This window comes from Fukomys damarensis, unplaced genomic scaffold, assembly GCF_012274545.1.
Source record: "Fukomys damarensis isolate Sample0158 unplaced genomic scaffold, DMR_v1.0_HiC HiC_scaffold_6, whole genome shotgun sequence".
In the NCBI taxonomy this organism is placed as follows: Eukaryota; Metazoa; Chordata; class Mammalia; order Rodentia; family Bathyergidae; genus Fukomys; species Fukomys damarensis.
The window spans coordinates 21,253,789-21,280,254 of record NW_022900918.1 but is presented as its reverse complement, the minus strand read 5'-3'; positions in this window follow the sequence as shown (position 1 = coordinate 21,280,254).

The following is a 26,466-nucleotide window of genomic DNA, read 5'->3' as shown; positions in this document are numbered from 1 at the left end:
TTTTTTTTTTTTTTTTTTTTTTTTTTTTTTTGTGTCTGTATCGAACTCAGGACCTTCTGCTTGCGATTACATTTTAAGAGACAAAACAAGAGGGTTTTAACCCCAAGGTACCAAACAGAGACAGGGATGCTGTCTAACAAAAAAAGTAGAAATTCATTACAAAATCTTCATTTTAAATCATAATATCCAAAATTGCTTCAGATGACAAAGCTCAGATCAACTGCCACAAATATTGTGACTTTTTGATAATAGAGGAAAACAAACTCTAATTGCAATGTGTCAAAAAAGGAAGGACACAGGATCATAAATGAAAGTGATCTGAGTTAATAGCAAAAGTGAATGCCCTGCTGATTGTAAGTCAAGTGTTAGCTTTGTTTTTATGCCCACATGGTGCCCTGAGAGCAGGGAAAATATGCACTTGAGTTAATGTCATGCTCTCACCATTTTGAAATTCTTCATTTAGCTTTGAACTTGTGCTTTCTTAGTAAATCCAATAGACCAATGTCATATGGGCATAGAGAGAGGAAAGATGTATCATATTCAAATTAGATGACATTTGTTAACCAGTTTACAACTTGCATATAGGTTTTGTGATGCCCAGGACTAAGTTACCACTAAATTACCAGCACTCACAATGTTCAATAAACATCTAAATGACTAAAATTAAATATGCTCATTTATGACTCAATACATGGACACTGACAACCCTAAGAGATGCTTGTTCTGTTAAAACTGAAATTTAATTATCAAATTTGATTATTTTATTGCTTTTAGAAATAAGGCAATTGCACTGTAAGAAGCATAAACGTAGGCCCAGAGATTTAACTCAGTGGTTCTGCCGCCTGCCTTCCAAGCGCAAGGACCCAAGTTCAATCCCCAGTACAAAAACAAAACAAAACAACAACAACAACAAAATCCACAAGAAGCAAAAACCTGCCTAGAGATAAAAATATCATTTTTAATTACAAGTCAATCACTTAAAATAGAAAAGACATAGAAAGACAAGAAAAATTCATAGAAAGACAGGAAAAAGTAAGGCACCTCACTCTTCCTTTTATTCCTTCCACTTTGCGCAGGATAAAAAGTTGTTTTTTTGTGCAGTGCTCCATTCTTTGGGTAACAAAGGAATACACAAATAAGACATGAAGCAAAAACTTGGTACTTACAATGATTCTATATATGAGCTAAGTGCACTTATACTTGCATTTCAAATTTCCTTTCCACTGTAAAGATGCGGTAGCTAAGATATGGTAACAATTTAAAAGTTTATTTAGAATATCATCAAGAAACAAATAAAATTTTCATAAGAAATAATGAAAATATTCTTAATTAAATGAAAACAATTAATACTTTTTTTTCTTTTTTCCATTGTGTTTATTGGTGAATTTAAACAAACAATACAGTTACATTTGTCATTGGGATCTTTTACCTTTACATGATATATCTTGGTAATTGTTTTTCCCCATACCCCTGCCCTCCCTTCACCCTCTTCACCCTTCCCTATTTACAGATATTTTGTTTCCATTTTTTTCATTTTTTTTACTTTTTTATTTTCCCTTATTTCCTTTCTGCCCTTCTAACTTCCCCTTTAGCCATTTTTTTCCTATTTCATACTCCAAATTATACCATGTGAATCTTATTTACACATTTAATTTTTCAAACCAGAGAAACTACTCAGTATTTATTCAAGTCCTATTTATTTAAGAGTATAGCCTCAGTGTGCACCCATTTCACTATAAATGTTTCTGGTTTCTCATTATTTATGGCTGAGTAGTATTCCATTTTAGGGAAAAACCAATCTTCTTTATCCAGTCTCCAACTGATGGGCAAATGGGTTGTTTCTAAGTTTTAGCTATTACAAACTGCGACACTATGAACATGGGTGCCCACATACCACTGTGATATAATTCTTTTAATTCTTTTTGAAAGATACCCAGCAGAGGGATAACTGGGTCAAGTGGAACCTCTAATACTAGTTCTTTAAGGTATCTCCACAGTGATTTTCACAGTGGTTGCACCAGTCTGCACTCCCACCAAAAATGGAGAAGGGTTCCTTTCTCACTACAGCCCTGACAACATTTGTTATTGTTTCATTTCTTGATAGCAGCCATACTTTTTGGGGTGAGGTGGAATCTCAGTGTTGTTTTCATCTACATCTCTCCAGAGACCAGTGTTCATATATTTATTTTCTGCTTTTACTTTTTTGTCTCAGAAATGTCTGTTCATTTCAGTTGCCCATTTTTGAATTGGGTTTTTGTATTTGGGGGGGTCTTTTTTTTTAGTTCTTTATATATTTTAGATAATAGTCCTTTGTCTGAAAAATAGCTGGTAATTTTTTCCCACATTGTAGGTTGTCTCTCAGCTCTATTGGTGATTTCTCTTGCACTGCAAAAACTTTTTAATACAATTATGTTTCACTTATTGATTCTTTGTGGGAGTTCTCATGCCGTTGAGGTTTTATTTACAAAGTTTTCCCTTATGCCAGTGTATTTGAGAGTTTTACCTAATTTACTCTCCAGTAAATTCAGTGTTTCTGTTCTAATATTTAGAATATTAATCCACTTGGATTTCAGTTTAGTACATGGTGAAAGATAGGGATCTAATTTTAATCTTTGGCAAGTTGAAAGCTAGTTTTTTCAACACCATTTATTAAAGAGGTTATCTTTCCTCCAGTGAAGATGGCTGGCTTCTTTATCAAGGATGAGATAGCTGAGTATGCCTGGTGTTGTTTCTTCAACTTCTACTCCATTCCATTGATCCTTGGGTTTGTTTCTTGCCAGCACCATGCTATTTTTATCACAGTAACTTTGTAGTATAATTTCAAATTGAGAATGATGATACCCCCTGCTATATCTCTGTTGCCTAGAATGGCATTTGCTATCCTAGGTCTCTTCTGGTTCCAAATAAATTTTTAGATTGTTTTCTCAAGTTCTGTGAAATATACTATGGGGATTCCAATTGGGATTGCATTGAATCTGTACAACAGTTTTGGAAGTATGTCCATTTTCATTATGTTGATTCTTCCTACCCAGGAGCAAGGGATATCTTTCCATATTCTTATATCCTCTTCTATCCCTTTTTTTTCAGAGTGTTGTAATTTTCAGTGTAGAGGTCTTTTGTCTTCTTTACTAGATTGATTCCTAGATATTTCATTTTTGGGATGTAACTGTGAAAGGAATTATTTCCCTAATTTCTCTCAGAGAATCTGTTATCTGTGTACAAGAAGGTCATTGAGTTTTTAGTCTTGGCTTTGTATCCAGCTACTCTACTGAATCTGTCAGTTAAGTCTAACAGTCTTTTGCCAGAGTTTTTTGGATCTTCTATGTAGAGTATCATGTCATCAACAAAAAGTGACAGTTTAACTTCTTTCTTTCCTATCTTTATTCCTTTTATCTCTTTTTTTATCAATTGTCATGGCCCATGTTTCTAGAACTATATTGAGCAGGAGTGGTGACAGTGGACATCCTTGTCTTGTTCTTGTTTAGCTTAAGAGTTTTTAGTTTTTGACCATGTAGAATGATATTGGCTGTTAGTTTTTCATAGTCTTTATCAGGTTCAGATAAAGACCATCTACTCCAATTTTCTGTATTGTTTTTATCATGAATATGTGTTGAATTTTCTCAAATGCTTTTTCTATATCTATTGAGATGATCATATGGTTGTTGTCCTTAATTCTATTAATATAGTGTATTACATTCATTGATTTACATGTGTTAAGCCATGCTTGCATCCCTGTGATAGATCTGACTTTGTCAGGGTGCATGATCTTGATGATCTTCTGTATTGGGTTTGCCAGTATTTTACTGAGGATTTTTTTCATCTATGTTCATTAAGGAGATTGCCCTGCAGTTCTCTTTTTTAGTTGGGTCTTTCCCTGGTTTTGGAATCAAGGTAATATTTGCTTCCAGGAATGAATTTTGAAGTATTGCTTCCCTTTCAATTTCATTGAAGAGTTTAAAGAGTAGTGGTGACAGCTCTTCTCTAAATGTCTTGTAGATTTCAGCAGTGCAGCCATCAGGACCTGGGCTTTTCTTTCTTAGGAATGCTTTGATTACATTTTCAATTGTGCTCATTGTAATTGGGGTGTTTATATTTTTTATATCTTGTTCATTCAACTTTGGAATTTTATATATGTCTAGGAATCCATCCATTTCTCCTGTATTTTCTGGTTTTTTAGAGCATAGGTTTTCAAAGTAGGTATTGATGATTCTCTAGATTTCTGGTTGATCTGTTGTGACTTCACCTTTTTCATTCCTAACTGCATGAATTTGAGGCTTTTCTTTATATTTTTTGATAAGGTTGGCTAAGGGTTTATAGATTTTATTCTTTCAGAAAAAAAATTTCATTAATTTATTTTTTGTATAGTTCAGTTGCATTAATTTCTGCTCTGATCTTTATTATCTGCTCCTTTGTACAAGCTTTCAGTTTGTCCTGCTCTTCTTTTTCTAGAAGCTTACAGTTTAGCATTAGTTTGTTTATTTGAGCTTGCTCTGTTTTCCCACTACGGACTTTTACTGCTATGAATTTTCCTGGTAGAACTGCTTTCTTTGTGTACCATAGATTACTGCATGTGGCATTGTCATTATCATTTAATTGTAGGAAATGTCTAATCTGTTCTTTAATTTCCCCTGTGACCCAATGATTGTTCAGCAGAGTGTTATTTAATTTCCATGTGTTTGTGAAGGTCTTGTGGTTTCTATTGATCTCCATTTTAATTGCAATATGGTCTGATAATGTAGAGGGGATAAGATCAATTCCTTTGCATTTACTTAAGCATGTTCTATGAGCTACAAAATGGTCTATTTTGGAGAATTACCCCTGTGTAGCTGAAAAAAATGTAAATTCTGATTTTTGTGGGGTACAATACCATGTAGACATCTACTATGTCAGTTTGTTCTAAGACATGGTTTAGTTCTATTATTTTATCATTGATTTTTTGTCTAGATGATCTGTATATTTGTATCAGTGGAGTATTGAGGTTCCCCACTACAGTTGCATTAGTGTTTATTCCATTTTTCATATCTACTAATATTTGTTTTGCATATTTGGGGGCATTAGTATTTGGTACATACATGTTTATGATTGTCATTTCTTCCTCATGTATTGTTTCCTTTACAAGGATGTAGTGGTCTTTGTCTCTCTTAAGTAGTTTTGGTTTGAAATCTATTTTGTCTGTAAATAAGATAGCTACCTCCACTTTTTTCCTGGCTCCTGTGCCATGGAGAACAGTTTTCATCCTTTTACTCTCAGTTATAAATGTCTTTGAGGATTAAGTGGGTTTCTTGTGCACTGCATATTGTTGGTTTTCTCTTTTAAATACATTCTGTTTCTTTTTGTTGAATTGAGGCCATTACATTGATAGTTGTGATGGTTATGTATTGAATTTTCATTGTCATGTTATTTTCCCATTGTTGTTTCTTTTATTTATTATTTTTCCTTCTCTCCCTTTGATGTCTTGCTTTGTCTGGTATATTTGCTCTGTCGTCCCTTGTAGAGTTGTGGTCTTCATTTTCTTTTTCCAGGATATTGTTTAGAAGTGTTTGGCATGACAGTGTTCTTTGTTGAGGAAGCATTTTATTTCCCCATCAATTTTGAAAGACAGTTTTGCAGGATCCATCAGTCTAGGTTGGAGGTTCTTTTCTCTTAGGACTTGAAATACCTCATTCCAGGCTCTCCTTGACTTGAGGGTTTGTGTTGAAAAGTCTGCTTTGATTCTGATGGGCTTTCCTTTGCATGCAATTTGTTTCTTTTTTCTAATTGCTTGGAGTATTTTGTTCTTCTGCTGAGTTTCCAGGATGTTGATTATTGAATGTTTAGGTGTAGAATTTTTTTGATCATGGCTATTTGAAGTCCTATATGCCTCACTTATCTGTATGTCAAATTATTTTGCTCTGTTTGGGAAGTTATGTAAAGTTACCATTAATTCTGTGAATAGTTTTTTTAAGTCATTTACAACGTTCTCCTGCTACTTCCTGGATTCCTATCAGTTTTATATTATTCTTCTTTGCAGCATCTAAGAGTTGTTGGATTGATTTCTCAAGGATCCTTACTACTTTTAAGAGATCTCTCTTTTCATTGTCATTGACCACAATACTATATTCTATATCTGAAATTATATCTTCACCTTCATTCATCCTTAATCTCCTGGATTTGTTTGAATCTATTTCATAAATTCTATTTTTTTGCCATGTTGGGCATTCAAGGTTTCCATTTCTTTCTTATGCTAGGCTTTCATGGTTTCCATCATGGTCCTGAGCTCATCTTTTTTTTTTTTTTTTTAATCTCTTTCTATTCTGGTGTCTCTAAATACGTCTTTCAGTCTTCTCACCCTCTCTGTGGTTATCTGGGAAATTATTTCTGTTTTGAATTTTTCTAGAGTGTTATTTATCTGTTTTCTTATTTCTTGTGCTATCATTTTAGGGTCTCCAGATGGTTGACTGTCAGATTTTTCAACCTCATTTCCCCAGAGTTCACCTTTTTGGGGATGGAAGTATGTGTTTGTGTCTTGTTTAAATGCCTTCTCATTTCTATTTTTGTCATTAATACTGTTCTTTGGTTAATTCCTGTGTTAATACTTCAAGTTTTTGGAAATAGGGAAGGGAGGAGGGGGTGAAGGGAGGGCAGGGGAAGGGGAAAAAAATGAGAACCAAGACCTGTTATGTAAAGTTACCAGAGCCCAGTGATGAATGTAACTGTACTATGTGCCTAAAATCTACCAATAAATTCAATGAGAAAAAAAAATTCAATCTTCTAGATAGAACTGGTCTTAAGGTTTTTGAGTCTCTAATGTCTTTGAGGCAAAATAATTTTCATTATACCAGGAAGGACAACTGATTAGATCAATCATAACACTTTAACCCCAGTGATACAATCAGCAACACAATACCATCAAGCACAGGTTAGAAAATGAGTATTTGTGGTAGTTATTAATCTACCACCTTTAACTATGTGAATGAAATAAAAATTGAGGACCAGCCGAAACATGTTTATAGTGAACAAACTCTTCAATATAGCAACTTCATCCTTCAGGATGGGGATTTAGAAGGAGGAGGGATATAGAGATGGGATAGAAAATGGTTAGAAGTGATGTCAGAGAGCACAGGAAGACCACACAAATTCTAGGGAGCTGTTGAAGAGAAGAGGAGAATATGGAACAAAATATTTCCAAGAACCGAACAAACTAACAGCAATAGGGAGGCTAGAGACTGTAATCACTTTCTTTAAAAACTAATATCAATGGGAAGAAGGAAAAAGAGAAGACAGGGAAAAGAAAGAAAATAAATTTGAATTAAGATAGGAACAGGAAAAAAAGGGAGAGCAATGGAGATTACAGTGGCAGAGAGTGAGAAGAGAGGGAGGGAGGGAGAGAGAGAGAGAGAGAGAGAGAGAGAGAGAGAGAAGAAAAAGAAGATAAAAAAGGAAAAATGTTGAGAAAAAGTAAAAGATAAAAATATTTAAAATGATTAAAGATGTGAAAAATATTACTTTGAAAATAAAAAAATACAAATAGAAATAGAGGGCCTCCTTCAGGGTATGTAAATATTACTTTGAAAATAAAAAAATACAAATAGAAATAGAGGGCCTCCTTCAGGGTATGCCTCTGATGATACAAGACAGCATGGGCAGGAGTGTGCCAGTCTAAGCTAGTCTCAGCAAGCCAGCAGCTGTCCCCGGAGGTTCAGGCTGATTTTTGGCTGCAAGGCTCAAGTATAGATCTCTCTCCTCCTGCAGGGTTGAACCCTGCGAAGTTTCTACTGCAGGTTCCAGCTGTCTTTCCCCTGAAGTTAACCCAGGTTATGTTATGTAGTGCTGGTCCCTCTGACTTACCAGCTATGGTGGTGTGGTGTCCATTTATCACAGATTTTCTTCACTTTTCCAGTGGGCTTCAATTATCATCTGGGAGTCTCAGAGAGGCCTTTTTCTGTTGTTCACAGGGCTGGGAGTTACAATCACTGCTGTATTGGCACCCATGCAGCCAGGCTCTTCTGGCACACCAGGTGAAAGGGGCAGGCCTACCAGATGAAAAAAATTAATATTATATAACTTTTTAAATCATTTTTGTGTGTTTTACAGGGAAATGGGAATATATATATATATATAATATATATATATTTTTTTTACTAAGACCTACAAACCAAGTTGTGACATGTACTACAAAGTATTATTGTATACATCAGTAATAGAGTTTTAGTGTTTACATTATAATCTTTGGGAGAATAGTCTCTTAATAATTTGCCAAGATCCATAAAAGTATGCATAGATATAAAATACTAATAAGAAACTATAGAAATTTTAAAAAAATATATCTCCAGTTCCTCATGAAAAATAATCATATAATTTTATCACTATTTTATGTCATTGTAGTTTTGACTTCATAAACATAGATGTGTTCATAAGTATTCTAAAATTGCCGCCTAAAGGTAAGGGTGTACTTCTGCTATACAAGCAATATAAAAGATCAGTAGAGGAAGGGGCAATGAACTACAAAGTTAGGAAAGCCATATGTAGTGGCATAGACTCATGAAAACTGGTTAAAATGTAACTACTACATTATTTATTAGAAGTAATCTGATTCTTAATTTTTGGAAATAATTTTTTATGCTCACTTCTTATTTGATACAGTAACAGTAAATCTTGCCTGTGTATATGAGAAATCATATATACTTGGACAAATTGTGTTTGCAGATCTATTTAAAAATGGTTGTTTATTGGGCCGGGGATTTAGCTCAGTGGTTTGGTGGCCTGCCTTGCCAGTGCAAAGACCCAAGTTCAATCCCCGGTAATAAAAAATAAATAAATAAATTTAAAAAGTGGGTGTTTACTGATATACAAGTTATGTCTAGTACTGAATTCCTTTAGAAATGAATTTAATGAATTGAGAAAAAATGGCCCCAGGGGGAAAAATGTGAATATACTGAAAAAATTAGGAGTGTCTCTATGGAGAAAAACAAACAAACAAAAAAATCTGTATGCTACTTTTTGATCCAGGAAAAGAGAAAAGTAAATTGTTTTTATAAAAGAAAATCCCCTTTGTGATGAGGGATTTCAATAAGGAAAAACATGTGATTGTGGTCTTCATTCACGCTGTATGGAAAGATTTTACCAATTGGTTATCTTTGTTTTCTGGAATATGTTTATATTATAGGTTGTAGGTTTAGAATAAAGATATAATCATTGAGCATGATTTAAACTTCTCATGAAATTAGAAAAAATAGAAATATGCAAAATTATTCCATAAACATTATAAATGTATGGCAGAGATTGGCATACTCTTCTTAAAAAATAAATTTTCTCTTCATTTCATTTCCAGGATTTAATTCAAAGCTAAAGTTAAATAATGTCTGCTTTGTTGGAATACAAAAAATGTGACTAGCCAAGTTATGAAAGGAATATTACTGTTCAATTTATGCAGGGTGAAACTGCTCACATGATTATGCTTTTAACAGATGAATTGGTTCTCATATCCTTCTACAAGATATTCAGAAAATCCAATAAAGGGGAATTAATCTTTTGCATATCTGTGTCTATATTATAAATCTCTATTGATTCTTACCTTGTATATGTTTTGAATTAAACTCCTTTAAATCATTTTAAATAGATCTTGAAGGCACATGACACATTTGTTATTTTGTCAAACTGATATATAAGAGAATTTCTAGACAAATTCACTGCCAAGTGAATGACTACCTTATTATTTCTGAGACTGTCTTAATTATCAAAATTAAATTTAGCAATTTCTAGCTCAAGAGAAATAATCTTAACATATTTTCATAAATTTCCCCTGATAAATTTCTTATTCTAGAAGATAATAAAATAATATTGGTGACATATTATCACTTTTAATAGCATATTTGTCTTGTTATGAAATGTATAGTCAGTTTTTATACTTGTCCAAAAATAACATTACATCATTTTTAATGTTTTAATAATATTTAAATTGTTTCATTTTGGTTAGAATTCATATAATTTAACATTTTTACTTCTAAACTAATAACGCTTTCCTAGAGAAGTCAGTGAAATAAAAATAATAGGTGTTACTACATTTAAGATTATAACCTGATGTTTTATTAATTGGCATTACCAGCAATAATCCTCCTGCCTTTCGACACAAAAAGATCAAGGGTGGAGCAAAAAGCTGCTAAAGGGGAAGGCTCAGGGTGTTTTCTAACCACAATACTAAGTAAAATCAATCAGACCCACAGGGTTAAATATCATGTGGTTTTTCTTATATGAGAAAGAAAAAATATAAATAAACAACAAAATAAAAAATAAATAGCACAAAGTAGGGACATATATGTTTATTAACTGGGAAGAAGATCAAGAGATGTAAGGAAAAGAGGAGGGCCATTGAAGTTGAAAAAATAAGTAATTTGTGTTCTCTACATGTGACAATTCCCCACCAAATATATAATCATTATGTATGGAAAAATACACTAATGAGAAATTAAATTTTAAAAATTTATATTTCCAAATTAAATGCAAAAAAAAAATCTTGTAATTTTGGAAATTCCATACCCTTTGCTGACTTTCTCTAGGTAACTAAAAGTTAGTTCTGATATAGAGAAATTTCAGTATAGGCAAATCAATTTTAAAAATAATTATTATGCATATAGAAATTTTAATAAATACCTACAATATTTTTATATATTTGAAAGAGCTTATAAAGATTATTTATCAAATAACAAATAAACTTCATTCTTAATAACACCTAATAAAATTAAATTTAATTTAATAATAAAAAAAGTTTACATCTTATGCAAGAAAGTACACAATACTAATTAAATTACCTAGAGAATTATAAATGAGGAGAAATGTAAATAGCTACATTGCCTGGTGTGAAAATTATAATCACTACAATTTTAAGTCTGTTTAAAAAATAATGTATATTATGAAACTGATCATACTAAATACATATCTTTAGAATAAACAAATAGGCTGAGAAACAAAGAAAACATTAAAGAAAATATAATTAAAGAGCACTGGCATGAAAAATTATTTTCGTACCACTTCCTTCATAGTTTATGCAAAGTAAAAGTATAGCTTGCTTTTCAAATGCATATATATGATGCGATATGAAAATTATATCTTCCAGGTGTCTGTTGAAAACAAACCTGGTTCTTTTGCTTAGCAAATATCTCAACCAGCAGAAAAATCAAGAAATTGACTAACACATTCTTCTAATATGTAAATATTTTATATATATAGTTGTTTTTCACAAATAAAATTATATAAATATAAAGATTAAAATAAATCAGTTGTTAATGATAGTAAATAATGTGTATAGTGTTGTCATAATTTTTTTATTTAGTTTATATATATGTTTATTTTAACACATTTTAAATATTGTGTGTATGTATGTTTGTCTGGGCGTGGGTCTTTGTGTATCTGTGTGTGTTTTGGGGAGGATATACATTTTAGTAAGCTATGCTAACAAAAATCAGCCTACAAATATAGGAATTCCAAGTTGGGCCTGAATGGGGAATTTATTGGGAGATCAAAAGGTATTTTGCTCATTTTAGTATGTATTGAGTGTTCTTATTTATTATCAAATAGATGGAAGCTTTCAATAGTATTTTGTTATGATTGAAGTTAGTCACAGAATTTTAAAAACTTTAAAAATAGAGTTTAAAATAATTATTTTAATCTACAACTAACTTTTACAATAACATTACTGCTGATGGTGGTAAGCCTTAGAAACATTAGGGTACTTTGAAAACACAGGTTAAGAAGTGTTTCAGAAAAGAAGTAGAGCAGATTAAAGAGCCAGTTAGGTTGAGTGCTCCCTACATAATACATTCTTCCAAGAATATAGTTTCATAAGCCATTGGACTGAAATACTACAGATTTATCAAGCAATGGGTAGCACTCATTAATATGAGAAATATATCTAATCTCAGAAAATGCATTTCTGGTCATTTGAGTGAAAAATAATTGTACATTGGAAATGTTCTTCATCTAAAAATATGTGAAATAGTTCCAATCATACAGTCACAGGATGGTGGAAGGAGGTTCCCCTAACCAACCTCACTATGATTTATATGCTAAAAAATAATGACAATAATGAGTCGTTACACAGTAGACAGTTTGCACAAGATGTTATGTATATCTAGGATTATTAAGAGACACAAGAAGAAAATAAATGTAAATCACTGCAGAACATTGCAAGTTACTAAGTGTAGGATACACTCAGTTAGAAAATCTGTATTACAATATTCCATAATATATTTATATTTACCTAGAATCATCAATAAAATACAAAATCATTGGGTGAAATCCTGGAGGAAGATATTTTATTTATATGGTGTTATATGCAACACTTCAGAGACTACTTGATAATACACAGGGAAAACAATAACAAGAGATCTGTTTTCTAGCCCTCACTTAAGTGACCTAATGCCTCAAAATCTGCGTTGTGCGCCTTGTGAAGTATTTTTGCCACCCAAAACTGTTCGATCTGTATCTAATCATGAGGAAAGATCAGAAAATCTCCAATGTGAAATATACTTTAAGATTTTTTATTTGGATTTTTGAATAAATTAATGATTTTTCAAAAAAAGTTTAAGAAACTAATTTAGATGATACTTTAAAGATACATCACAAAAATTGAATTAATATTTTAGTTCATGAATTAGAAGTGAAAATGAGGAAGAGAAGATGGTGAGGAGGAAGGAACAGAAGCTGGTTGGAAAGTGTCATCTAAATTAAATTACATTCTAAAAATATTTTTAATTTTCTTGGGACTCACATTTTCTTAGATGTATTAATCACTGTGCTTTTGTAGGACAATAGATTAGAAAATGTATTCATCTTCTGGTGTTTGTAAATGTGCAGATGCCTACAATTTCAAAGGTTTATTGAGCTATAGCTATGTAAGGATAGTACATCTTATCTGTGTGAGTGGCCAAGTCATTTGAAAGTAAATTCTGTGTGTCTGCATGTATATAGGAAAAAAGTAAAATATGGAATAAATTTGCTAAATTGCTGTGGGAATGTTATTATACTGTACTTTGAATTATTTGTTTGAAGTGTATTCATTTTAAATATAATATTTGAATATAAATATATTTATTTGAAATTGAGATAAAATATATTAACTGACATTTAAAACATTTAACATTAAGTTGCATATCCGTAGGTGTTATGGCTTATATCTGGATGCCCCCCTTAAGTCTCATTCAATCAAAGATGGAGTCCTGCCCTGGACCCAGCTGACCATGGACTGGAAATGTGAGCCAAAATAAAGCTTTGCTCCTTTAACTTGTGGGCATCAGGTATTGTGTTCCAGCAACAAGGAAATTGACTAAGGCAGTAGGCTAGCTTCCAAAACATCCGATCTCTGATTCCTCTATAAATTTTAAAGTATTAAAAATATTTACTAGCTATATAAAATAACTGTAACTCTATAAACAGAGAGGAAAGGATGTCAAAAAAAAGTGTCTACTAGGACTTAGTTACTTTTACAGTACTATGAAAATAAGTAGATATTTAATGTTATAGGAAGTTGCTTTGACTTTTTGTTAGCTTATTTGTTGATGTAGAAGGTTGAACCCAGGCCCCTGAATAAGCCTCACATGCCCCCGAAGCGTCTCACAGCTCAACTTTGTCCCTAGTCCTGTCTTTCTTCAATATCATGCTCTCTTTATTATTCTCTTTATTATTAGAGAGTATAAAATAGAATGTTAATGTTTTTAAAAATAGAAGATTAAAATCAAAGAATATATAAGGCAATCTGTAGATATTTGACAATATAGAATTACATAAGCATTTCATTTATTATCAAAATTGATATACTCAGACCCTCAACAGAAGATATCAAGCTGAGATATGAGTAGGTGCCAAGGTAATGAAACTAACTACCTGGCCAGAATGATAGACATAGGTATATTTGCATTTTCATATATCATTTCTTGCCAAGAAAGCTAACATAGTTTATCTCTGTGGAATTATGAGTTTGTTATTTATTTTGACAACCCTCCTAGGAAAACTCCTTGAAGCAAAATATTATTTTTCAAATTTCTGAACTTATTTCCTTTCTAATATTCCAGTGTGCTATAATTATCAAGTCCATGCTTGAAAAGACTAGTGGATCTTGGTGCTGACCTGAAACCAGTATGCATGTTCTCCTTTTACTCTGTGACTTTCTTCACTCCAAATGCCATTCATAACTGATGGAGATCTGTATTTTCATTTCCCTTTGTTATAAATAGCAATGACTTTATTTCACCTATGAATACCAGACTGTTGTATCTGAAATTCCTCTTTATTGTATAACATCCCTGATTACATGCTACACTATTGCTCTATTACCTATTTATTCAATAAAAATATTATTTAAAATGCAAATGTGGCATTCCACAAAATCTCACTTGACTTCTAGTTACAGATATACTACATCTTTTTTATTTGTGTTTTAAATTTTCACTTTACCTTAAAACAAGCTATCCTCCACTCACAACAAATTATTCCGTGTCTCCATATATATTTGGAAGTGCTGAGGTTTTCCTTTTGATCTTATTTCTAAGTATTTAAAAACTATACTATTTCTCTCAATTATATGAAAATTTTTGTAATCATCTAAAGTTAAATCCAATATAAATTTAATGAGCTCTAATAATTTGGGATATGTTAATTTATCATTGCTAATCTTAGTCATACATATATTATCAGGATGCTTGCAACACAGGAAGGTATGCTTTAGCTTCATTAGGAAAATAGACACTAACTTTCTCAAAATTTCTATATCGCTAGTGATGATTCGAGAACTCTCTCTCCACCCAGATTGTCTCCCTGCTTCATAATTATTTCATTTACTGTTTGAATTGTAAGGTATTAAACCTATTTATTTACAGGCTGTATATTTCAAGGGACATATCTTTAAACTTTTTTTTTTTTACTATTTATTTGGTATTTGACGCAAAATACAAGGTTTCTATCAACAATTCTATCTAATCTTCAGTAACTCAAACTTAGAAAAAAAGTCATTGTATTGGAAGGCCATATCAAATCTAAACTCTTCCAAATAGTTACAATGATTACAACCTCAAAAATCAATCAATATGGCAAGATTTAGTATTTCATTTATATTCAGTAGATTTATAAGCAAATTTTCTATGTATATATTTTATGAAAATCTCTACCTTTTCTTATATTCTGATGTCTTGCCAACAATAGTATTAATCTTTGAAATGAACAGAGGAATTTTCTCTCTATATTAAACTAAAATAATCACTATTATCCATTTGTATAAATATGAACACATTTGATAATTTCATTTTAGTTGTGTACTTAATCCAAAGATTTTCTGTGTATATGCTTACATACTAATGATATTGGTCTTGCTATATAAATACACAGAAAATCTTTGCTATAATCTAACTCTTACTATATCTGTATCCAAATCTTAACCAGAGTGCATTGTAAAGCCTTCATCTAGATTACATTAAAATTTAGATAGCTTCTAGTTTTAAATAGCTCATTAATTCTTAGAAAGACCAGAACAGTTTTGCTTTAGTTTAACAGTATTAAGTTGATCTGTGATAATTAATGACCTGTCTTAAAGATGTAATTTAAGTTTTTAAATTATTTGGCTTCATTTACACCCATACATTTAGTCATAGACACTTTGCAAGCCCTGTAGGTAATTGCATTGGTATTTATTAGAGCATGTCTATTGCAAATGTCATTTTTCTTCTTGCTAGATACAGTGCTGAGTTTCAAGAAATATTTCAATTCAGTAAATTAACCAATGACTCGGCTTGAGCATTTTGGACTGTATATTTTCTTCTCTTGTAATGCTTTGTGATATTAATGTGATAGTAAGAGAAACATACTTATCAAGAGGATAAAAAATCTAACCACACATATAATACTCATTGGGAAAGTGAAATATTAAAACTAACTTATGATAATTTTTCTATATGTTTTAAAAAGTAACATTTTTTCACTGTAGCGCTGTTTGTGGAAATAATATGTTTTTGTCTTTTTTTACATTTTTCTCGCTTGGTGCTTCAAAGATATTTTTATAGAACAAAGAATTCTAGTTTTCCTTGAAAAAATTTGCCCCACGATTCATTAACCTAGGTCATTTACCTTGGAACAACTAAGGAAATTTTTGTTGTTAAAACGTTTATATTTTTATAAAATAAAAATTGCTGAACTACTTTGTAGAGTCAAAAATTAGCTACTAAAATAAAATCTAAATACTGTATTTATCATTCTTGCATGATATGTTTCCTTATCAACTAATTTTTCTCTGGCTTTATTCAACTCTCAGTACTACAACGAAATATATATAGATATGTTTTCTACGTTGCATGTACAATCCACTATACTCCTGTTCTCTTACCAGTATTATATTGTAATTATTTGTATTTTAATTATTCTTTTTAAACAACCTTTTTTAAAATTAATTTTATTGATACATTTAATGTATACAATATAATGACATTTATTGTTGGACATTTGTACCTTTACATAATCAATCTTGGTTCTTATTTTTGTCCCTATTCCCCTAACCTCACTTTAGCCCCTCCACCCGTCCCTATCTACAGAGACTGTTTTCATTTTTTTCTTTTTCTCATAATAATTCCATTCCCTTCTTTCCTTTCCCCTACTCCTCCCATTTCAGCTTCCACTCTCTTCCTCTCTTCCTATTTAATATTATCTATTTTAACTTTTAGTCCTTATTTAAGTTTTCAGTTTCTCATACCATATAAACTCTTCAGTATTTATACATGTGTGTCCTATTTATATCACTTGAGTATCCCCTCAATGTGCATCCCTTTAGCTATAAATAGCTCAAATTTCTCATTTTAATGGCTAAATAATAATCCATTTTATATAAAAAAAATCACACACATCTTCTTTATCCAGTCTCCATTTGATGGGCAATTGGGTTGCTTCCAAGTTTTGGCTGTTACAAACTGTGCTGCTATGAACATGGGTGCAATTGTATCACTGTGATATGATTCTCTCAATTATTTAGGGAAGATACCCAGCAGGTAAATAGCTGGGTCAAATGGGACTTCTAATCGTAGTTCTTTGAGGTATTTCCTTACTGCATTCCCCAGCGCTGGCACCAGTTTAAATTCCAACCAACAGTGGAGAAAGTATTCAGTTTTTCTCAAAGCCCTGTCAACATCTGTTGTTGGTTGATTTCAGGATAGCAGCCATTTTTTCTGGGGTGAGGTGGAATCTGTGTTGGTTTCATATGCATTTCTCGAATGACTAGTGATGTTGAACATTTTTTTTTTCATGTGTTTATTTGCTATTTCTACTTCTTAATCTAAGAAATGTCTGTCCATTTCAGATGCCTATTTTTGGATTGGGTCTTTGATTTTGGGAGGTCTGTTTTTTTAAGTTCTTTATATATTCTAGATAGTAGACCTTTGTATGAAGAGGAGCTGGTGAAAAGTTTTTCCAACATTGTGGGTTATCTCTTCACACCGTTGATCATTTTTCTTGCTGTGAAGAAACTTTTTAATAAGAAGATATCCCACTTGTTGATTGTTTGTGCTAGTTTATCTGCAATTGAGGTTTTGTTCATAAAATATTTTCCTACACCAGTGTCTTCAAGAGCTCTACCTAACCTCTCTTTCTGCTGGTTTAGTTTTTCTGTTTTAATATTTAGACCTGTAATACACTTTGATTTTAGTTTAATGCATGGTGAAGATATATGTTTTAATTCTGGCAAGTTGAAACCCAGTTTTTAGAGCACCATTTATTAAAGAGGCTATTTTTTCTCCAGTGATGTTTGGCTGCTTTGTCAAAGATGAGGTAGCTGGAGTTGTTTCTGCATCTTCTAATCTGTTTCACTGGTTTTGGGTCTGTTTCTTTTATGGTACTAGGCCATCTTTTTTGTTTTGTTTTGTTTTTTAATCACAGTATCTTTGTTGTATAGATTTAAGTTGGGGATTATGATACCTTCTGCAATGTCTCAGTTGCCTAGAATTGCTTTTGCTATTCTAGGTCTCTTCTGGTTCCAAATGAAATTTTTCATTATTTTCTCCAGATCATTGAAATATACTATTGGGATTTCAATTGGGATTGCATTGAATCTGTATAGCAGTTTTGGAAGTATGTCCATTTTCACTATGTTGATTCTTCCTAACCAGGAGTAAGGGATGTCTTTCCAATTTCTGATATCCTCTTCAATCTCTTTTTACAGAGTGCAGTAGTTTTCAGAGTAGATGCCTTCAATTTCTTTTTTAGGTTGATTCTTAGTTATTTCAAATTTGGATGCTATTGTGAATGAAATTGATTGCTCCAGTTGTCTCTCAGTCAGTCTGTTCTCATGTACAGAAGAGCTATTGATTTTTGTATGTTAAGTTGTATCCAGCTACTTTACTGAATTTCTTTATTAAGTCTAGGAGACTTTTGGTGAAGTTCTTGGGTTCTTCTATATAGAGTAGGATATCATCTGCAATTAACAACAATTTGACTTCTTCATTTCCTATCTTTATTCCTTTATTTATTTCTCTTGTCTAATTTCTGTGATTAATGTTTCCAAAACCATATTGAACAGGGGTGGGGATAGTGGGCATCCTTGTCTTGTTCTTGATGTTAGCATGAAGGATTTCCATTTCTGACCATTTAGTGGGATATTGGCTGTTGGTGTTTCATAGATGGCCTTTATCAGATTGAGGTACAGATTGTCTATTCCAAATTTTTGTAGGTTATTTTTTATCATAGATGTGTGTTGGATTTTTTTTCAAATGTTTTTTCTGGATCTATTGAGGTGATCATATAGTTTTTGTCTGTGGCTCTATTAATATAGTGTATTATATTTATTGATTTTTTTTTGTGTGTGTTGAACATCCCTGCATCCCTGGGAATAATTTGACTTGATCAGGGTTTATGATCTTCTTGATGATCTTCTGCATTCTGTATGCCAGCATCTTATTAAGGGTTTTTGCATCTATGTTCGTTAGTGAAATTGACCTGTGGTTCTCTTCTTCATTTGGGTCTTTCTTTACTTAGGTGATCAAGGCGATACTTGCTTCCAGGAAAGAATTTGAGAGTATTGCTTGCCTTTCAATTTCATTGAAGAGTTTAAATAGTAGTCACAGTAGTTCCTCTCTAAATGTCTTGTTGAATTCAGCTGTGAAGCCATCAGGACCAGGACTTCTCTTAGTTGGTAAGTTTTTAATTATATTTTCATTTTCACTGATTAATACTGGGTCACTTAAAATTTTTAGGTCTCATCTTTGTTCAACTTTGATAATTTATATGAATAGGAAGCTGTCCATTTCTTCTGTATTTTCCATCTTTTGGCATAAAGGTTCTCAAAGTAGGTATTGATGATCCTCTGGATATCTGTAGGGTCCATAGTAAATTCACCCTTTTCATTCCTAATTACCTGGATTTGGGCTTTTCCCCCCTTTTTTGATATGGTTGACTAAGGGTTTGTCAATTTTGTTTATTCTAAGAGCCAACTCTTGGCTTCATTTATTTTTTAATCATTATTTTAGTCTCTATTGCATTGATTTCTACTGTGATCTTTATAATTTCCTCTCTTGTATGAGCTATTCTTCTTTTTCTAGAAACTTGAGGTTCACAATCAAGTTGTTTCATTGTGTTTGCTCTATTTGCCTAATATGTGTATTCAGTGCTATAAATTTCCCTTGTAAGAGTGCTTTCATTGTGTACCATAGATTCTGATAAGTTGCATTGTCATTGTCATTTTACTGTCTGATTTCTTCTTTAATATCTTTTGTGACCCATTGTTTTTTTCAGAAGTGTGTTGTTCACTTTCCATGTTTTTGTGCAATTCTGCATTTTCTTTTGTTATTGACCTCCAATTTCATCACGCTATGGTCTAATAACATACAGGCAATCACTTCAATTACTTTGTACTTCCTTGGACATGTTCTATGAGTGAATATGTGGTCTATGTTGGAGAATGCCCATGCGCAGCTGAAAAGAATGTGTATCCTAATTTTGTGGGGTGGAACACTGCAAACATCTGTTCAGTTCATTTGTTCAAGAATTTGATTGAGTTCTAGTATTTCATTATTTATTTTCTGTCTAGATGATCTATCTATTTGTGACAGTGGATTATTGTGTTCTCCCATTAAAAGTGTGATATATATATATATATATATATTATATAATTTATTAAAACATATTTTGTATTTTGATTTTATATCCCAAAAGAGATCCTCTATTGAAAAGAATTTGATATGTGAATATCATAATTCTAAAAGGTTATAAATAACTATATAAAATGTAAACATTTCTTGTTAATACATATTTTCTTGCTTAAAATTGTCATGAAGAGAAGTTCAACTAAAAGTATGCATCTATATAAAGCAATTTTCAAAAATTTCTTATTAGATTCGAGAGATTTAAGAAAACTTTTGGTTGACTCATTGGCTGTGGATCAACACTATAATAAAATTAAATCTAATATCTGGACTTCAGAAAATATTAGAACTCTTGATTACATTATTCCTTTTCTATTTTATGTCTACTATTGAATTCATCTCAGGAATTTATGTCAAACTTTTTCTGCTCTGAATTTTAACAAGTTTCATAAGCTGTTTCCACTTGACCCAGCTATTAATTATACATTCTACTATACTAATCATTCTTCAGAATTAGAACTTCAGTGTTAAAGTGCATTTTAGAATAACCAATATCCCTAGTGTTGTAATTGGGCAAACTGAGCCACAGGAATATGAATTATGGTTAATTCATGGTATTATTGATATGATAAATTACAACTGTTCAATCAGATTTGCTTTTTTCTGTACAATACTTTGTATAAGTAAATTTTTGATATATGTAGACACATTGGCTCTGGGTAGTGATTCTCATTAAAAATAAGTAAAAAGAAAGCTGGTTCACTTAAAATAACATTTAAGTTATCTTAAAAAAAAACTCTGAGGGACTGTAATATATTTAATTCCAATGTGGCACTAAATCTAAAAAAACAAATTTAGTCCTTAATGTAATGCTATACATTTACTTATTGATTTTTTGAGATAGACATTGACAGAATTTGATTTTTAATAACCTCACATAGAAGAAAACTGTAATTTTCATTATATGAATACGCATTCATATATATGAAACCCATATATCTGTCCAGCTTGTTATAACAAAATAGCATAAATTGAGTGAATTGTAACAGTTATTTATTTCTCAAGGTTCTGCAGAAAGAAAATTCAAAGTCATGGCAGGGGAAAATTCAGTGAGGATTTGCTCTTCATAGACAGTTATTTTTAGTGTTCTATATTATGGCCAGAAAAGCAAACCAGAAACTTTAGGCTTATTAATATCACTTGAGGTTTAGAATTTCAAGGACTCACCAACATTCAAACCATATACATATGGTGACAAATAGCATTGTATGTATTGTATGATACATATAATGAATATTGTATGTATAAATAATGCAATATCTCTTCAGTGATATATACAAAGATATATTCATGTGAGTATGAACACAATTACTCATGAATGAAGATAGATTCTGGATAGGTGGTTGAGCTGATAAGAGAGAAAATGAGAGGGAGAAGGAAAGAAAAAGAGATTTGGTCAATATATCTTCTTTTCTCTGTAGCAAAAGTAAAAGGTGTCTTTTTCAGAAGTTAGTTACAACTTACTGCCACAAAGACACGCTCAAGCAAGAACAATCCAGAAGTAAATATTTGAAGATGCACAAAACCATTATTTCATTTTCCAAAAGCTATGGAAAAATTGTAGGTGCTTAAATTTGGAAAAGTTCACGCATAGCCAATTAAAAGTGAACATTGTTCTCCCTACACTTACTAAAATGAATTATTATTTATTTAACATTATTCTTTATCAAAACATTCTGTAATTTACCATACCTAACATATCCTAAAGAAAATAGCTAGTACATATTTATCTATTTTTTACACAGTCATCACACACAGTATCTCTTTACATTTCTAGCCCCTGTGACTTTTCTGTAGCTTTGTCTAATTTGAATCATATGTCACAGAATTTAAAACAAGACACATCTTTATAAAATAAATGATCAGTATTCCTAAAATGTACCAATGAACTCAATTAAAGCTGAAAAAAATAAAAAAATAAATGATTAGTAGTCTGGTAAATTAATTTATCATATCAGGTTTTCAGAATCAGAATTTTATTATTGTTGATATCGTTATTATTATCTAGGGAGTATTTATCACAGAATAGTTCTTGAAGATATTTCTAAGAAAATGGGCTGAGGCTGAAGAGGGAGGACCATGAGATAGCAACAGTACTCAGCTTGCAGGACACCTGGGACAGCCTGACAAAGACTGTGAGTGAGAAATCACACACAGACAAAGGGAAAAACCATACTGTGTGTTTGAAAGATTCTCTATTCGAGGATGCCAAGAAATGAAGCAAATCTCAGGCAAGACAGAAGGTAGAAACAAACCTATAGAGCTTGTAAGGCTTTGATAATTCATAAGGGAAGACCAAGTTCAGAGTGAGTAAACTGTAGCAAATTTGTAAATGAGAATCAGTAAGCTTTAGCTTTCATTGAAGGATACAATAAGTGATTATTAATGGTAGCAAAAACTTCCTAGTTTCTTCTCAAATGTTAGATAGCAAATTACTCTCAAGAAGCCACGTTTTCCCTGTAGAAAGCCATGTGTATATAACACAGATGATTTTTATAATAATTATTGCTACCAAAAGTTTCTAGAAAGAAATAGCTAAAAATGATTAAGCTCAGACCCATCTCTACTATCAAAAGCTTTTATGTCAGATGCATATTTGATTTGTTTTTTGATTGTTTGTTTGTTTTTTGGTACAAGGGATTGAACTTGGGTCCTTGTGCTTGCAAGGCTGGCCACTGAACCACTGAGCTAAATCCCCAGCCCAATCAGATGCATATTTGAGAATGTATCCTTTTTGCATTGCTGAAAATTCTCTTACTTTCCAGCCATCAGTTTTTATATTTACATAATATTTTATTTCAGAGGAAGACTCTTTCCTAAATATATGAGAATATGTGATATTAATATGTCATTTTTAAACTAATTTAGGCTTTCTCTCATAGTACAAAAACTTTCATAGGTTTGTCACTGGATGATAAATACAGCTCTGATAGAAAAGGTGAACAGTTTAGGAAAGAATAATAATTCCTGATTTACTGATGAAAAAAGAATATCAAGGTCAAATTTAAGTCAAAATTTGTTTGAACAAAAACTGAATTCATCAAGATGTTAATAAAATATCTCATTATTGAAGTAGAAAGCAAAGGTCCAAAGAGGAAGTGGAAGAGGAAGTGGTAGGGGTGGGAGAAAGGAAAGAAGGAAAAGGAATAAATATGAGAAGAAAAAAAGAAAGCAAAGTCTTTGTAAAGAGGGAGTGGTGGAAGGAGTTGAAGGCAAGGCAGAGGAAAAAAACAAGAACCAAGTTACACCATGTAAAGGCACAAATTCCCAATGATGAATGCCATCATGTTGTACACCTAAAATGTGCCAATAAACTTAATAAAAATAAATGCAAAAAATAAAAAATAAATCAAAAAGCTCATGTATTTACTAAAATTTAGTATAAAATAACTTGATGGCTTAAATAAATGGCTTTAAATTTGCTTTTCATTAAGTGTATAGTGTGTTGGCAAAACCTCATTCTATATTTCTAAAAGGTTTATTAAAGTTATTTTGATTCTAAAAACAACAGAAAGGAAAATAATGTTCCTTCTGCATTATATGTTTAAAACTTATAATTCTCATTCACAGTTGTAATTTATTTTCCTATGAAAATTCTACTAGAATTTGGACAACTTAGCATTTTTTTCTGATACACCAAATAATCTGAAAAAGCTTCTTAGTGCTTGCCATGAAACAAATGGCCAGAAAATAAGCTATAAATTTTAAAATCCCTTTAAAAATAATATTTTAAAAAACATACAAATTATAAACTCTTCTTAAAAATAACATTTTCAATAAAAGTATATCCTTGGAATATCACAGAATGTAAATATATTAATAATATCTTAAAGTATAAATTTTTGCTTTAGTTGACTGCCAAGCCATTTACTGCTTCAGAATTTTATCATTAAATGTTAAACATGTTTATATCTTTATCTGTCTGTCTGTCTATCTTGTGTTACCCTTCTCTGGTATATAAGTTAAGGTTCTTGGATATCCCCAAAAGAGTGAAGAAAAAGATTATAATTGTGTAAATAAAATAAATGTTTCTCCCTTTTTAGTTATCACAATTGTTTATAGATATATTTATATTTTGAACTATACTAATGAAATCAATTTGTATCTTCTTTGCTCATTGTGTGGTAAAATTTTAGCAAGTGGTTTTAGGCACTTATATGCCTCCGTCTTACCTACTTGCCTGTTTATTTTATTAACTTGCTCTATAAGGAGTTTTTTGAATTATGTTTGTAGTTTGTGGTTTTACATTGCCAATTTAGAGAAAATATATTTTCACAATTTTCTCTGAAACAAAGAATTATAAATCTTTAGTAGGTTGAAAAATTTATGATATTGGTAACTGGGCATAATGAAAACTCAGATCACTGGAAAAAGTTTTTTTTTCTTTTCTTTATTGGAAAAAGTTTTAATAGTCAGTAAATTCATCAAGTATGGACAGAATAGGGACATTGCATTACCTGCAAGAGAGACTGGCAAATACAACAGACGAAATCCTGTCTTTAAAGAGCTTGTGACCCACATCTAAGGAAAAGAAGTGCTAACAAATATTAGAAATAAAATGAAGATTGATTATACTAATGTTACTAAAAACATTAGAAAAACATGTTATTAATAAAGATGGTTTTCTTAAACTAGGCAGAGTTTTCAGTTATTGATTAAAAAGCTTTTCAAGTTAAAATGAATTACTACAATATGCAAACCTATTCTGACCTAGAAGTATTATGAGGCATTTCAGGAAACAAAGACATGGATTGACTGCCTATCTATAAGGAGAAATGTAAAAGCCTCATGCAGAGTTGGTATATACCAAGGAATTTGAAAAACTAGAGTTTGCACAAAGGAAAGTCTAATTGTATATAACAAGCAAATACGACCTGAGTGGATGGTGATAAACAATGCTCCTGAGTACATGATATAAAGTTGAGATTTGTAGGATCAGAAAAATTTAGTCAAGCTAATATTCATACAAGGTGTGTGAAGAACAACACTTCATATCTTTAGGCCTAGTAATGGGCAAAATTGTGGCTGAAATTGAAATAATGCTGGTAAAATAATTTTGTACACAGGTGTATATTACATATATATATATTTTTTTCTTTCTTTCTTTTTGAAAGAGGTTCTAGGTAAGCCCTAAATTTCCCACATTGGGTTTACACTTCCCTTGCTTAGCCAGCCAGAGTTTTGGGAGTACAAAACTCTTAGCCACACTGGGCTCAACCATTTGTTTTAAGATTGTTCAGTTGGCATCTTGTTTGTTTGTTTTTTAATAGAGTACCCTGGTGTTCTTTATAAGTTTAAATATAAAGTGTCCCTGGAATACCACTCAGCCATAAAGAATGAAAAATTATATTCATTCATAGGAAAATGGATACATATTGAGGATATACTCCTAAGTGAAATAAATAAGTCACACATGTGTAAATACTGAAGTTTCTTTGGTGTGAAAAACTATAATGGTACATAAGATCCTAATGAGATAATTTACCATGTGAAATAGGAAGGAAAGGGCTAAAGGTGTAGGGAAAGTGGGAAGGGTAGGGGAAAGGGAATAAGGGGAAAGAAAAAAAAACATGAGAAAATGAAAAAATGGAAATGAAGTGTTTGTAAAGGGGGAGGGGAGAAGGGGTGAAGGGAGGGCAGGGATAAGGGGAAAAAATGAGAATCAAGACCTGTCATGTAAAGGTACAAGATCCCAATGATGAATGTAACTGTACTGTATACCTAAAACGTACCAATAAACTCAATGAGAGAAAAAAATATAAAGTCTCCCCACAAAACTCCCATATTGCTGAATGGAACTCCAAATCTGCAATGTCTGGGGAGAGGGTTGCAGAAGGGTAACTGAGTCACAAGGACACTAACCTCATCGATGAATTAAAACATCAGTGAGCTCATGGCTGACTGGATCATGAAGAGATGGGTCCCAGGAGGTGGAAGTAGCTCACTGGAGGCAATCCTTTGAAGTGTGCATCCTGTCCTCATCTCTTTCCGCTTCCTGTGCTTCTCTTGCCCTCTCTGTGCCTCCATGAGGTGAGCGGCTTTCCTCTACACGTTCATGGACACCACATTCTTCCTCAGCACAGGCCTAATGCAATGGAGAACAGCAAACTGTTGACTGGAAGCTCTGAAACCGCAAGGGCAAATAAACCTCTCCTCCTGCGAGCTACTTATGGCATAACAAGAAAACTGACCACACAACTCCTCTCAGTCATTTATTTCCCTATTCAGTTAATAGGTCCAACATTTATGTCCAATTTTACCCTGATATTTTAACTCCTAGGACCATTATACTTTTGTTACATACATGTGGTGCATTCCATCT